At 42.9% G+C, this 11,619-nt stretch overlaps 1 long non-coding RNA gene and 1 other non-coding gene across 2 annotated transcripts; both read right to left on the bottom strand.

Moving 5' to 3' along the window:
• Window positions 1-847: 847 nt before the first annotated feature.
• Window positions 848-3,408, bottom strand: LOC148208114 (uncharacterized). Its single transcript, XR_015788967.1, has 3 exons — window positions 2,525-3,408; window positions 2,397-2,439; window positions 848-1,272 (listed from the first exon to the last, which is right to left on the bottom strand). It is a non-coding gene; the product is annotated as an uncharacterized LOC148208114 (long non-coding RNA).
• Window positions 3,409-11,087: 7,679 nt separating this feature from the next.
• On the bottom strand, window positions 11,088-11,619 carry LOC111013507 (uncharacterized). Its single transcript, XR_015788939.1, has 2 exons — window positions 11,483-11,619; window positions 11,088-11,374 (listed from the first exon to the last, which is right to left on the bottom strand). It is a non-coding gene; the product is annotated as an uncharacterized LOC111013507 (transcript).

Raw genomic sequence — 11,619 nt, 5'->3', positions numbered from 1 at the left:
GTTTCATACATAATTAACTCAAATTCCCTTTAATTAAATTTGAACAATTCAAGTTCCTTCCAAGACTTAATGTTCTTAATTACCTTTTACAAGCTTGCAAAGGGACCTAATGAACCTATTGATCAGAAGCTCTAACGTTACCAGATTAATTGGTTAAACTCATTAACCACCTTAATCAACATACGTTAACTACAAGTTACTCCACCAAAAACCCACAGCTCTTTTTACTAAAGAATATTTCTGTATCCATGGATATTGACCATTAACGACAAGTCAATCCTTCACGAGTGTTCGTAACCACAGATGGGTCAAATTACCGTTTTATCCCTGTGTTACATCTTGTACCTTAAGTACCGCTGATCCTCTCATGAACAACCTGGTTATAGTCTGACCAATAACCGGAAGTCCCTCTCGGGGCAGTGAGAGGGTGGAGTCTCTTGTTCAAGTTCTAGAGTCAGCATTAAAGGGAAGACTCATCTACTCCCCTCAGGGAGGAGTGAATTCTATTTTGTAAGGTTATGTTTCCAACTCCTCACTCGGTCTCGTCCCCAAATGATAGGAATGTTGAGTCAGCGACTCGTACCACTCTCACCCATACAGATCAAAGAACGCGCACTCACGAGCAGGAGTCCATAACTCACTCAGGATTGAGAATGAGTTGTTTGATCATCCTATGAAATAGCAATCTATTATTCAACGATGTTACATCTAAAGATTGACTATTTCATAATCCGATCTTATACAAACTCATTGTATAGGATACCCCTACTCGCATGTCTCTACACGAACAACCTGGATCAAGTCGTTTGGAACATTTACAAAGTGGGTCGTGTAACGACCCAGAATTTCCCGCACACCTCTAGGTCACATTAACTACCCAACTAATAAAATTTAACCCCGACTACATCCTGCCAACTTCCTATGCAACAAACATATAAAATCAAGTTCCAATCCTCATCAATTTAGCGATAAATCAATCTCATAGAATAACATTCAACAACATTCGTGAACCACTTCACGAGGCAAGTTTATTTCTCAATCTATATGAATCTAAATAAATGGAATAAAACTCAAATAGACCCCTATCCCGAAGTGAAACTAACAACAAGGGAAAAATCTCTCAATTATTCAAATACAAATAAATCGTCTATTGGCCATAACATAAGGCCTTAACAAATGACTTAAACTAAACAGGAGCAACTAAGCAGCCTATAGTCCTCACTCGTCATGTCTCCTCCGTCCCATCACCATGGTCACCCATGAATCCTTCTCCTGAAACAATCATTATAGAGGGGGGGTGAGTATATAAATATACTCCGTAAGTAGCCCTCACCAACACACACACACGTCATGCTCAACTATATCAAGAAACATTCATAATCATGCTTTTCAATACATTATGCATTTAAACATATACGCATTTCGTAACATATTAGTGAGAACCACAACTAGGAAACATGTTAACATCCAAGCTCTAGTCTCCCTAATATTACCAGTACCTCTAAGCTTATCTCAGTTATCATACCCTTCCACAGCTATCTCCTTCAAATAGAGTCGGCCCTTGACCATTTATACCCAGAGCCCCGACCCTGCAGCATCGGCCCTCGACCATTTATACCCGAGGCCTTGAACTCTGCATCGACCCTCGACCACTTATACCCGAGGCCTCGATGTCTTACAATCTATTGGTCCTTGACCATTTATACCCAATGCCCCAATAGTTCTCCTTTCGATAGACTCCTCGCATCGACCCCCGACCATTTATACCCGAGGCCTCGACGCTCATCTTTATCCAATATTGGCGTATCAACCCTCGACCATTTATACCCGAGGCCTCGATACCCAATTAGTGACGTATCAGCCCCCGACCATTTATACCCGAGGCCCTGATACTCACCTATTCACTTCATAACTTCCAAAACTCCACATATCATTTCTAGCTTCCAACCAAGATTTCAGTACTAATTCCCTAAAAACACCAACCACCACATCGTCCATCCACAACACAACCACTAGTATGATTTCAATGCATCACAGATCTCAAAAACACAAAATTTGACAACAACCAACCTGCTCACAACATAGAGCACACAAAAGTTTCAACAAACAACCCTATGACATACTTCACATAACATGTTTTTCACAACATAACAACTCCTAATCACTTCCAACCATACAATATCAGTAAGTTTCTAAAGTTGCAGACAACAAACATGGATACCAGTCATATACATATCCCATATATAAAATAACAGCAAGTTACAATAACAGCATCGACCTCAAAAACCTGTCCAACAATTAAAATAATAAGAGAAAACATGTTTATAATGTAAAATTAGCAAGAACGATTTCTATTAGCACACAACAACACACACACCCGCCCCCGTGCTACTTACGAACAAATGTCCTAAAGCTCCTAAGCTTGTTGAACACTTCCTACTACAAAAAGAGCACGATCTCGACGTTAGTAGCCCATCAGAAACATTTAGTTATAAATGAAACCGAGTTTAGGTAGAGTCGTTACCTACTAACTCACACTAAAACAACTTGGGTTAGGAGTGGGTCGACGTCGAATCGATGCCGAGGGAGGTGGGTCTTGCAAATCGGCTTCGAACGGGTGTGGGTCAATGCCAGAACATAACAGAACGAAGAAATCGTCGCGAACTACTTCTGCTCGGGTGCTGACCATGAGGTTCGAGGTCGTCGGAGGGGAAAAACACGTCGCTGTCGCTAGAGGATGTCGGGTCCGCTCGAGCTGCTGCTACTTCAAGAGTCGGGGAGGAATATATCGCAGATCTGGCAGTGTGGGTGCTGCAGAACACGTCGAATCTGCTCGACTGCACCGCTGCTATCGACAAGGCCGCCGAAAATCTCACCACGAATCGACGCCTGACGCTGCTGCTGCTTCTCGAGATACCACGCCGCCACGAAATCGTCTGATCTGGGCTGACCGTAGCTACAATGGAACACCCGAGGGTGAAGCTCGCGCCGCCGGAGCCGCTGTGCGCTGTCACCGTTGGTTCGTCGAGCGCCGCCGCCGGCTGGGTCCGAGGAGCGTCACTGCTCGTGGAGGCGTGGTCGGGTTCGTGAGCGTGTTGCCGGTGCCGTCGCCGCAGATCTGAGGAAGCGTCTCCGGAAAAGTGAAGGGAAAGGGGGCTAAAAACGCGTGGGTCTTGTCGCACCGCCGTAGAGAGGGATGTCGGAGTTTGCTGCTACCACGTGCGCTGCCGTCGGTTGAACGCCGTCGTTCGTCGGAGAAGAACTCGCTGCTGCCATGCTGCTTCGCCGGAGAACAAGAAGGAGAAGGGTGGGCGGCGGCTAGGCTAGGAATGGGGAAGAAGAAAAGGAAGAAAAGAAGAAAGAAGAAGAAGAAATGTTAGGGTTCCTTTTTGTTTTGTTTTATTTTACATTTTCTTTTTTTTTATTCTTTCCTTTTGTTTTGTTTTAAAACAAATTTTCCCTCAATGAAAACCTAATCATCCAAACCCAAAGAAGAAGGAGTCCATTCCCTTAAAACAAGACCCAACATACAAAAGTTCGGTAAATATTAATTTAATTGGATTTTTAGAGTCCGATAAATATAGATAATTTAATTAACAATCACTTTAATATTAAATGAAAAATCTCCTGTTTCGAGACCAACTAACCTGAGGGACTCGGGGCGTTACAGACTTCCCTCCTTAAAAAACTTTCGTCCCCGAGAGTTGACTGTTTTAGCAGTTCAGGGTACCTCGCCTTGATATCGTCCTCCCGCTCCCAAGTAGCTTCTTCCACTTGGTGGTTTCTCCATAAAACCTTAACCAAGCGAATCGTCCGGTTCCTCAACAACTTGGTTTCTCTTGCCAAAACTTTGACGGGTACCTCTTCGTAGCACAAGGACTCATCCAGTTGCAATGGTTCGGGGTCCAAGATGTGCGAAGGGTCATGAATATACTTCCTCAGCATAGACACGTGAAACACATTGTGAACCGCTGCCAACGATGGTGGCAAGGCCAACCTATACGCGACTGGGTCGATCCGTTCCAAAATTTCAAAAGGCCCAATGAACCTTGGGCTGAGCTTGCCCTTCTTCCAAAATCGTAAAATCCCCTTTACGGGTGCCACACGAAGAAACACCCGTTCACCTACCACAAACTCGAGCTCCCTACGCCTGACGTCCGCATAACTCTTTTGATGGCTCTGTGCGACTTGCATCCTTCCCCTGATCTTTTGAATGGCGTTGTTAGTCGCCTGCACCAAATCCGGTCCCAAGAGAACTCTTTCTCTGACTTCGCCCCAATTAACCGGAGACCGACACTCCTTCCCATACAGTGCCTCGTATGGGGCCATCCCAATCGTGGCCTCAAAACTGTTATTATAAGCGAACTCTATTAGGTAGAGGTACTTGTCCCAACTACTACCAAAGTCTAACATGCAAGCTCTGAGCATGTCCTCCAAAACCTGGTTCACACGCTCCGTCTGACCATCGGTTTGGGGGTGAAACGCCGTGCTAAAGTCCAACTTAGTGCCCAAGGACTTGTGTAGACTCCGCCAAAAAGTCGAGGTGAAACGCGGGTCTCGATCGGACACTATGGATACCGGTATACCATGTAGCCTGACAATTTCCTGTAAATACAGTTCCGCCCATTTTTCTACTGTATACGTGGCCTTGCCGGGAATAAAGTGAGCAGACTTGGTTAAACGATCTACAACTACCCAAATCACAGTGAATCCCTTAACCGTCCTTGGTAGTCCTGTAATGAAGTCCATAGCCACATCGTCCCACTTCCAGATTGGTATGCTCAAAGGTTGCAGCAATCCAGCAGGTCTCTGTCTTGAAGCCTTTACCTGTTGGCAAGTCAAACACTTGCTAACAAACTGAGCTATTTCCCTCTTCATGTTATGCCACCAGTAATGTTTCTTGAGGTCTTGGTACATTTTAGTACTTCCTGGATGGACCGAGTAGGGAGTATTGTGTGCCTCTCCCAATAAGTCCTTCCTCAAAGAATAATCTTTTGGCACACACAACCTTCCGCGAAAAAGCAAAGCTGCCTCACCCAAGAGAGTGAAATCCCCATGGCCCACCATACTAAAGCCTTTGGCCAAGCTAGGGTCTTCCTTTTGGGCAACAATGATCCTCTGCCTCAGACTGGGTTCCACCGAGAGTCGAGCCAACAGCGCGGAGACATCATCCACCGTCAGCTCTACCTCCAAGCGTTCCAACTCGCTGTGCATTGGACTGCAGATCGCAACCAGAGATGCCACACTTGCCGCCCTTCTACTAAGAGCATCAGCCACCACGTTTGCTTTACCGGATGGTAACTAATCTCACAATCATAGTCCTTCACCAACTCTAACCACCGCCTCTGTCTCAAGTTAAGCTCCTTCTGAGTGAAAAGGTAATTCAAACTCTGATGATCCGTGAAGACCTGAATTCTCTCTCCGTAAAGGTAGTGCCTCCACAACCTTAAGGTGAAGACCACTGCTGCTAATTCTAAATCATGAGTGGGATAGTTAAGCTCATGCGCCTTCAGTTGCCGAGAAGCATAAGCTATAACTTTCCCATGTTGCATCAGCACACATCCCAAGCCCTTTCGTGAGGCGTCGCTGTAAACCACCAAACCTCCCGTCCCGTCGGGGACGGTTAACACCGGAGCAGACACCAAACGCTTCTTCAGTTCTTGGAAAGTCTCCTCACACTCGCTGCTCCAAGTGAAGGTGGCATGCTTACGAGTCAACTGCGTCAACGGTGCCGCTATCCGAGAGAAATTCTGGATGAACTTTCTGTAATAACCAGCCAAGCCGAGGAAACTACGAATCTCTGTAACGGAACTAGGTCTTGGCCAATTGCTAACAGCCTCCACTTTGGCGGGATCTACTGCAATACCCTCCCTAGTGACTATGTGTCCTAGGTAAGCCACTTTGTCCAGCCAGAACTCACACTTCGAAAACTTTGCATACAACTTATTTCCCCGTAATGTAGTCAAAACCTGTCTGAGATGTTCCTCGTGACACTGCTCAGTCTTGGAGTATATCAGGATGTCATCGATGAACACAATGACAAAAGAATCTAAATACTCCTTAAAGACCCGATTCATTAGATCCATAAAGGCTGTCGGAGCATTTGTGAGTCCAAAAGACATCACAACAAACTCATAGTGCCCATACCTTGTTCTGAACGCTGTCTTCGAGATGTCGGCCTCCTTTAGCCTTAACTGGTGGTACCCCGAATGCAAGTCTATCTTCGAGAACACCTTCGCCCCCTGAAGCTGATCAAAAAGGTCATCAATGCGTGGTAGGGGATACTTATTCTTAACCGTAACTTTTTTTAGTTCCCTGTAATCTATACAAAGTCGCACAGAACCGTCTTTCTTCTTAACAAAGAGCACGGGCGCACCCCAAGGGGATACGCTTGGGCGGATGAAACCCTTGTTGAGTAACTCTTCCAACTGTAGCTTCAGCCCTTTCAACTCTACCGGAGCCATTCGATAGGGTGCTTTCGAGATGGGAGCCGTCCCTGGCAGCAACTCTATACAAAAGTCCACTTCGCGGGACGGAGGCAAGTCGGGGAGGTCCTCAGGGAACACGTCAGTGAACTCATTAACTACACGAACCGCCTCAATGCTCGACACAACCTTCCTTGCATCCATAACGCTAGCCAAATAGGCCCAGGCACCACGCTGGAGAAGATGGCTGGCCTTCAATGCTGACACCACCCTCGGGACCCCGGCCTTGACTCCTTTAAAGGTAAAGTTTTGTCCGGAGGGCAAGCGAAAGCTAACTTCCTTCTTCAAGCAATCGATATTAGCCCGGTTAGCAGCTAACCAATCCATGCCTAGTATCACATCGAAATCCTGCATATCCAGTTGAATTAACTTCACCTCCACGGTCTGACCATCGAAAGAGAGCTGGCCTCCTTTCACCACTTGACTAGTGACCAACACAGATCCTGACGGAGTGGATACCGACAACAAAAAGCCTAACGATTCTAGCTCTAGGTCCGCATGCCGAACAAAGGTAGAAGCAATGAAAGAATGACTAGACCCCGAGCTAAATAAAGCGTAAGCAGGTATACTGAGTACTAAAACAGTCCCTGCAAAAGTAACACGCATGCAATAAAACACAAGCATATACACACAGCTCAACCCTCGCAAAGAGGAGGTACCTATGACAACCACCTCGGCATGCTCAACATCCCCCCTGGTAAGAGCGAAGACGCGCGCCCTATGGGTTCCACCTTGAGTTGCCGCCATCGCAGGGATCCTCTGGCCTAAAGCTTGGGTATTCGAGCCGGTCATCGGACACTCCCTTGCAAAATGTCCTTCCTTCTAACACCTGTAACATATTCTCTTTCCCGCCCAACACGGCCCAGCATGACTCCTTTTACAAGAGGGGCACACCGGAGAAACATTCTGCCTTTGCACAAGCTGCTGGTGTCCCCTCGAGGGTTGACTGGAGGAGAACGATGCAAATTTCCTCTTGACCCCCGAGCTGGAGCCCATCACCTGTTGAGACTGAGGCTCCTCAAGACATTTATCCATAACAAACGCACACCTGACTGCTGCTGCATAAGTAGTTGGCTCCTTGAGAACAAGTAGCCCCTTGATCTCCCTACGCAAACCGTCAATGAACTTGTCAATCTTTAATTGTTCAGTAGGAATATATTGCATTCCAAAACGGGACAACTCAGTGAACTTCCTCTCGTATTGGGCCACAGTTAGGCTCCCTTGAGTGAGACGGAGAAACTCTGCCCATTTTTCGTTCCTGACAGTCACGGGGAAATAGTACTCAGAGTACTCCCCGGACCTTGAATTCGTCAGAGCATCCCAAATACACATAAAGGGCTTCCAACTCCTTGACCCATTCCTCGGCCGCAGTAGGCCTCTCACTCACCCCGTTGAAAACGGGTGGTCCGAAGCGTTTGAAATCCCTGATAAACTGGACCTCGTCTTGTTGAATCTGTGCCGGACGAGGCTGCTGCGCCTGAGCCCCACCGGCTTCATTCGCATTAACCAGCAATACTTGCAATGCCTCAGCTAGTAACGCCACCTGGGGATTCACCTGGGGAACTCCCTGAGGTGCTGCCTGCGGGACCGGGGGTGTTACCCCTCCAGGAACTGCCGGGGGAACATTTGGATCCGCTGCTTCCTCACCCCTAGGGTTCGGATCCTCGTAGTTGTGAGCTCTCGTGTTTCGTTGAAAAGCCATTGTCTAAAGGAACAGAGAACAGAGCACCAAGGTCATTAACACACTAACCGGGGCACAACACAAGTGCAAAATTCAAGCAAAGTCTACATAATGAATCAAAGAAACACACTGACCTATCTAGTATCAGTCAATAATAATATCTCAATCATAAGCAATGTAAGACATTCATGATCGAACATCCAGAACTCGAAAACGTACCTGGTGATGACGAGGAGACTGACAAGGACCGTACACTGATGAACTAGATTCTAGGACAGTCTACAGAAACAACTCCGCTTTGATACCAATTGTAACGATCCAGAATTTCCCGCACACCTCTAGGTCACATTAACTACCCAACTAATAAAATTTAACCCCGACTACATCCTGTTGTTGAATGTTATTCTATGAAATTGATTTATCGCTAAATTGATGAGGATTGGAACTTGATTTTATATGTTTGTTGCATAGGAAGTTGGCAGGATGTAGTCGGGGTTAAATTTTATTAGTTGGGTAGTTAATGTGACCTAGAGGTGTGTGGGAAATTCTGGGTCGTTACAGGTCGTATCCATAGTGTTGCCAAGATTAGATACCGAACCTTATCCATATACTATAGACTCTTTAGGTTATTCCCGAGACATTATCCACTTGTATATCGAGGATATATCAAATATATACCCAGTATATATACTGTCCCGGTTACATGATAATAACCTTGGATATTTAGTTTATTGGATTTAGATAATGCAATGAAGTAAATTCAACATCTAATTGATTGAACAAGAAACCATAACTTTATTGAATATAAATTTGTTTTCACATAAATACAAACTACGAGATTAGGGCAACACACCCAACAGACCTTTGTCTTAAAGCTTTGTATAATGCAATTACAAGTTTGCCCCGACGTAGCATTGCTCAACTTTGCCCCAGTTTGAAAATTTATAAAGAAGACCTATTTTTGTAAATCTATGTTGATTGCCCGAGTCATTGAACTAAAACTTGTCATGACGTTAGACATTTCATATATATATATATATTTTTTTCTTTTTTTTATTTAATTTTTTTTGGCCAAACATACTCTTCTTACAAGCAAAATATGGTGCTTACATATAAAACGTCGATCATGCATAAATCACCTTTTACAATCCTAACTGTTGCTCTAAATTATTTCTCTGTTGTTGTTGCTTTAGTATCATGATGAAATTGTTCTCAAGCGAAACTCATCCAAAAAGAGACTGAGATCTTGAGACTATTTGTCAGGTCGCTAACTTCCCAATTCTCAAAATTACTATCCTCAATCTTGGAATCATTGTTTACTCAAAAGAAGAGAAGAGACAAGGGATTGGGCTAGAAGAACAAGATGAAATAGAAAGTGAAAGAAGGAAGTCAAAATAGGGAAATTTTTGAGCAAGTACAACTGAAGAAGTAAATCATAAGAGTCCAATGTTATTTTATTACTTTTAAAGTTCTGAATATTATGTGGGTAATTTTGAAAGTTTATCACATAATTGGATGTGGTAGGCCTAGTGAAAGGTTTTTATGGTAGGCAGACATATATGAATATTCATCACAAAAATTGTATGCGACGGACTAAGTGTTTTTTTTTTTTTTTTTTTGCAATTTTTTTCGAAGTAAATGGTAAACTCTCAACATTTACCATATTTACCACATATCTGGTAGGCTAGCTCATGGTAAGCTAGGCTCGAGGTTTTATAGAGTGAGCAGCTTTGGATTCCCACCTCAAAAGACATCCTTGCCTCAGTATGAAATTTGATGGTTTGCTGGTTAACACATGAGAAGAAATAGGAAGGTCAAGATAAAGTTGGTTTGAGTTAAGAATTTAGCCCAACAACAATGCTTGGAAAAAATATCTTTAAAAAAGGAAAGTAGAATCGTTGAGACTTGAAAAAGTTTTCATATTTACCACATATCTGGTAGGCTAGCTCAAGGTAAGCTAGGCTCAGAGTGGGCTATGCTCGAGGTTTTACAGAGTGAGCAGCTTTAGATTCTCACCTCAAAAGACATCTCTGCCCCAATATGAATTTTGATGGTTTGCTGGTTAACACATGAAAAGAAATAGGAGGGTCAAGAAAAAGTTGGTTTGAGTTAAGGATTTAACCCAACAACAAAACTTGGAAAAAAATATCTCTCAAGAAGAAATGTAGAATGGTTGAGACTTAAAAAGTTTTTATGACATTGAAGGGCATTCATTTCTTTTTCTTTTCACAATTTTTTGTTTTTCCTTTTTTCACATTTTCTTTTCATTTCTTTCATTTTTTTTCCTCCAAGTGACTTACAATAGTTGTTTTAAGACTCTCTAAGGTCTTAACAAACAAGAGTGATATGAGTAAACCTTATAAAAAATGTATCGAAAATCTCAAAACATTCGATCCTTTTTTTATCAAGAGCATTTTCAAGGAAAACAATTTTTTTTTTAACAAATCATATATGATATGAATGATGCATGGATGAATTTACGACTTTGACTTTTTTCTTTTGAGAAAAATAACTCAATTTCCACACACTCACATCTTTTTAACAACTACTTGACTAAAATCATGGGTTACCAAACTTCATTGGTTCCCTTTTTCTTTAACGTTAGCAAGCTATTAGTCATTTCAGACTTTCAATCTTAACAAAATCAAAGATGACTTCAAAAAATATTAGGTATAAATGGGTGGTTTTTACTCCCAGGATAAGATATGGAAATAATTTGTCATATTTACAAAATCCAAACCGGATTATCATATATGCAAATATGGAAAAAATAAATTAGCTACCCATTGCGAATACCATTGAATAATACTTGATCTCTTTTTTCTTTTTTTCTTTTGAATACAACATCGAAGATATATGCCAATTACGTTGAGCTATACTCGTTTTCATAATACTTGATCTCATTTATTTGATGATACATATAAACTTAAATTAATTTGATAGATAAGCTAATTGATCCTTTTAATATATTCTTTCAAATACAGTCACATTTAAATAATATTTCCTTCATGTCTCACAACATGAAGATTTCGAGCTTTTCTACGAAGAAACACAAGAGGTTTAGTTTTATTGATCAATGACACACTAAATGAAAACCAAACGTTGAAACAACTAGAAAGTCATAGAAGAAAACAGATGAAGGAGGCCTTCTTTAAGAACGATAGCAAATGATCCATGTGATCTTCTTTTGCTTTATTATAAATTTTACCTGCAAAACCAACATTTATTTTCAGCTTACGTAAAATGCATTATGAGATATAGATGCATTTGTTTGAGTAATGCATTGAGTTTTGTATCTCTTGAATAAGAAGCTCACCTTTACTTAGTATAAGGTATATTGACCTAATAGTAGTAAGGAGATGGCGGAGGAGGAGGCGACCTCCTTGGTCCTGGTAGTGGTACTGGAGGAGGAGGTGATCTCCTTGGTCCCGGTAGCGGTACTGGAGGAGGAGG

This window comes from Momordica charantia (assembly GCF_013281855.1).
Source record: "Momordica charantia cultivar OHB3-1 chromosome 11 unlocalized genomic scaffold, Mcharantia_2.0 BLBB01000011.1, whole genome shotgun sequence".
Classification (NCBI taxonomy): domain Eukaryota; kingdom Viridiplantae; phylum Streptophyta; class Magnoliopsida; order Cucurbitales; family Cucurbitaceae; genus Momordica; species Momordica charantia.
Note: the sequence above shows the minus strand (reverse complement) of the source record. Positions and strands in the feature narration are given on the sequence as shown.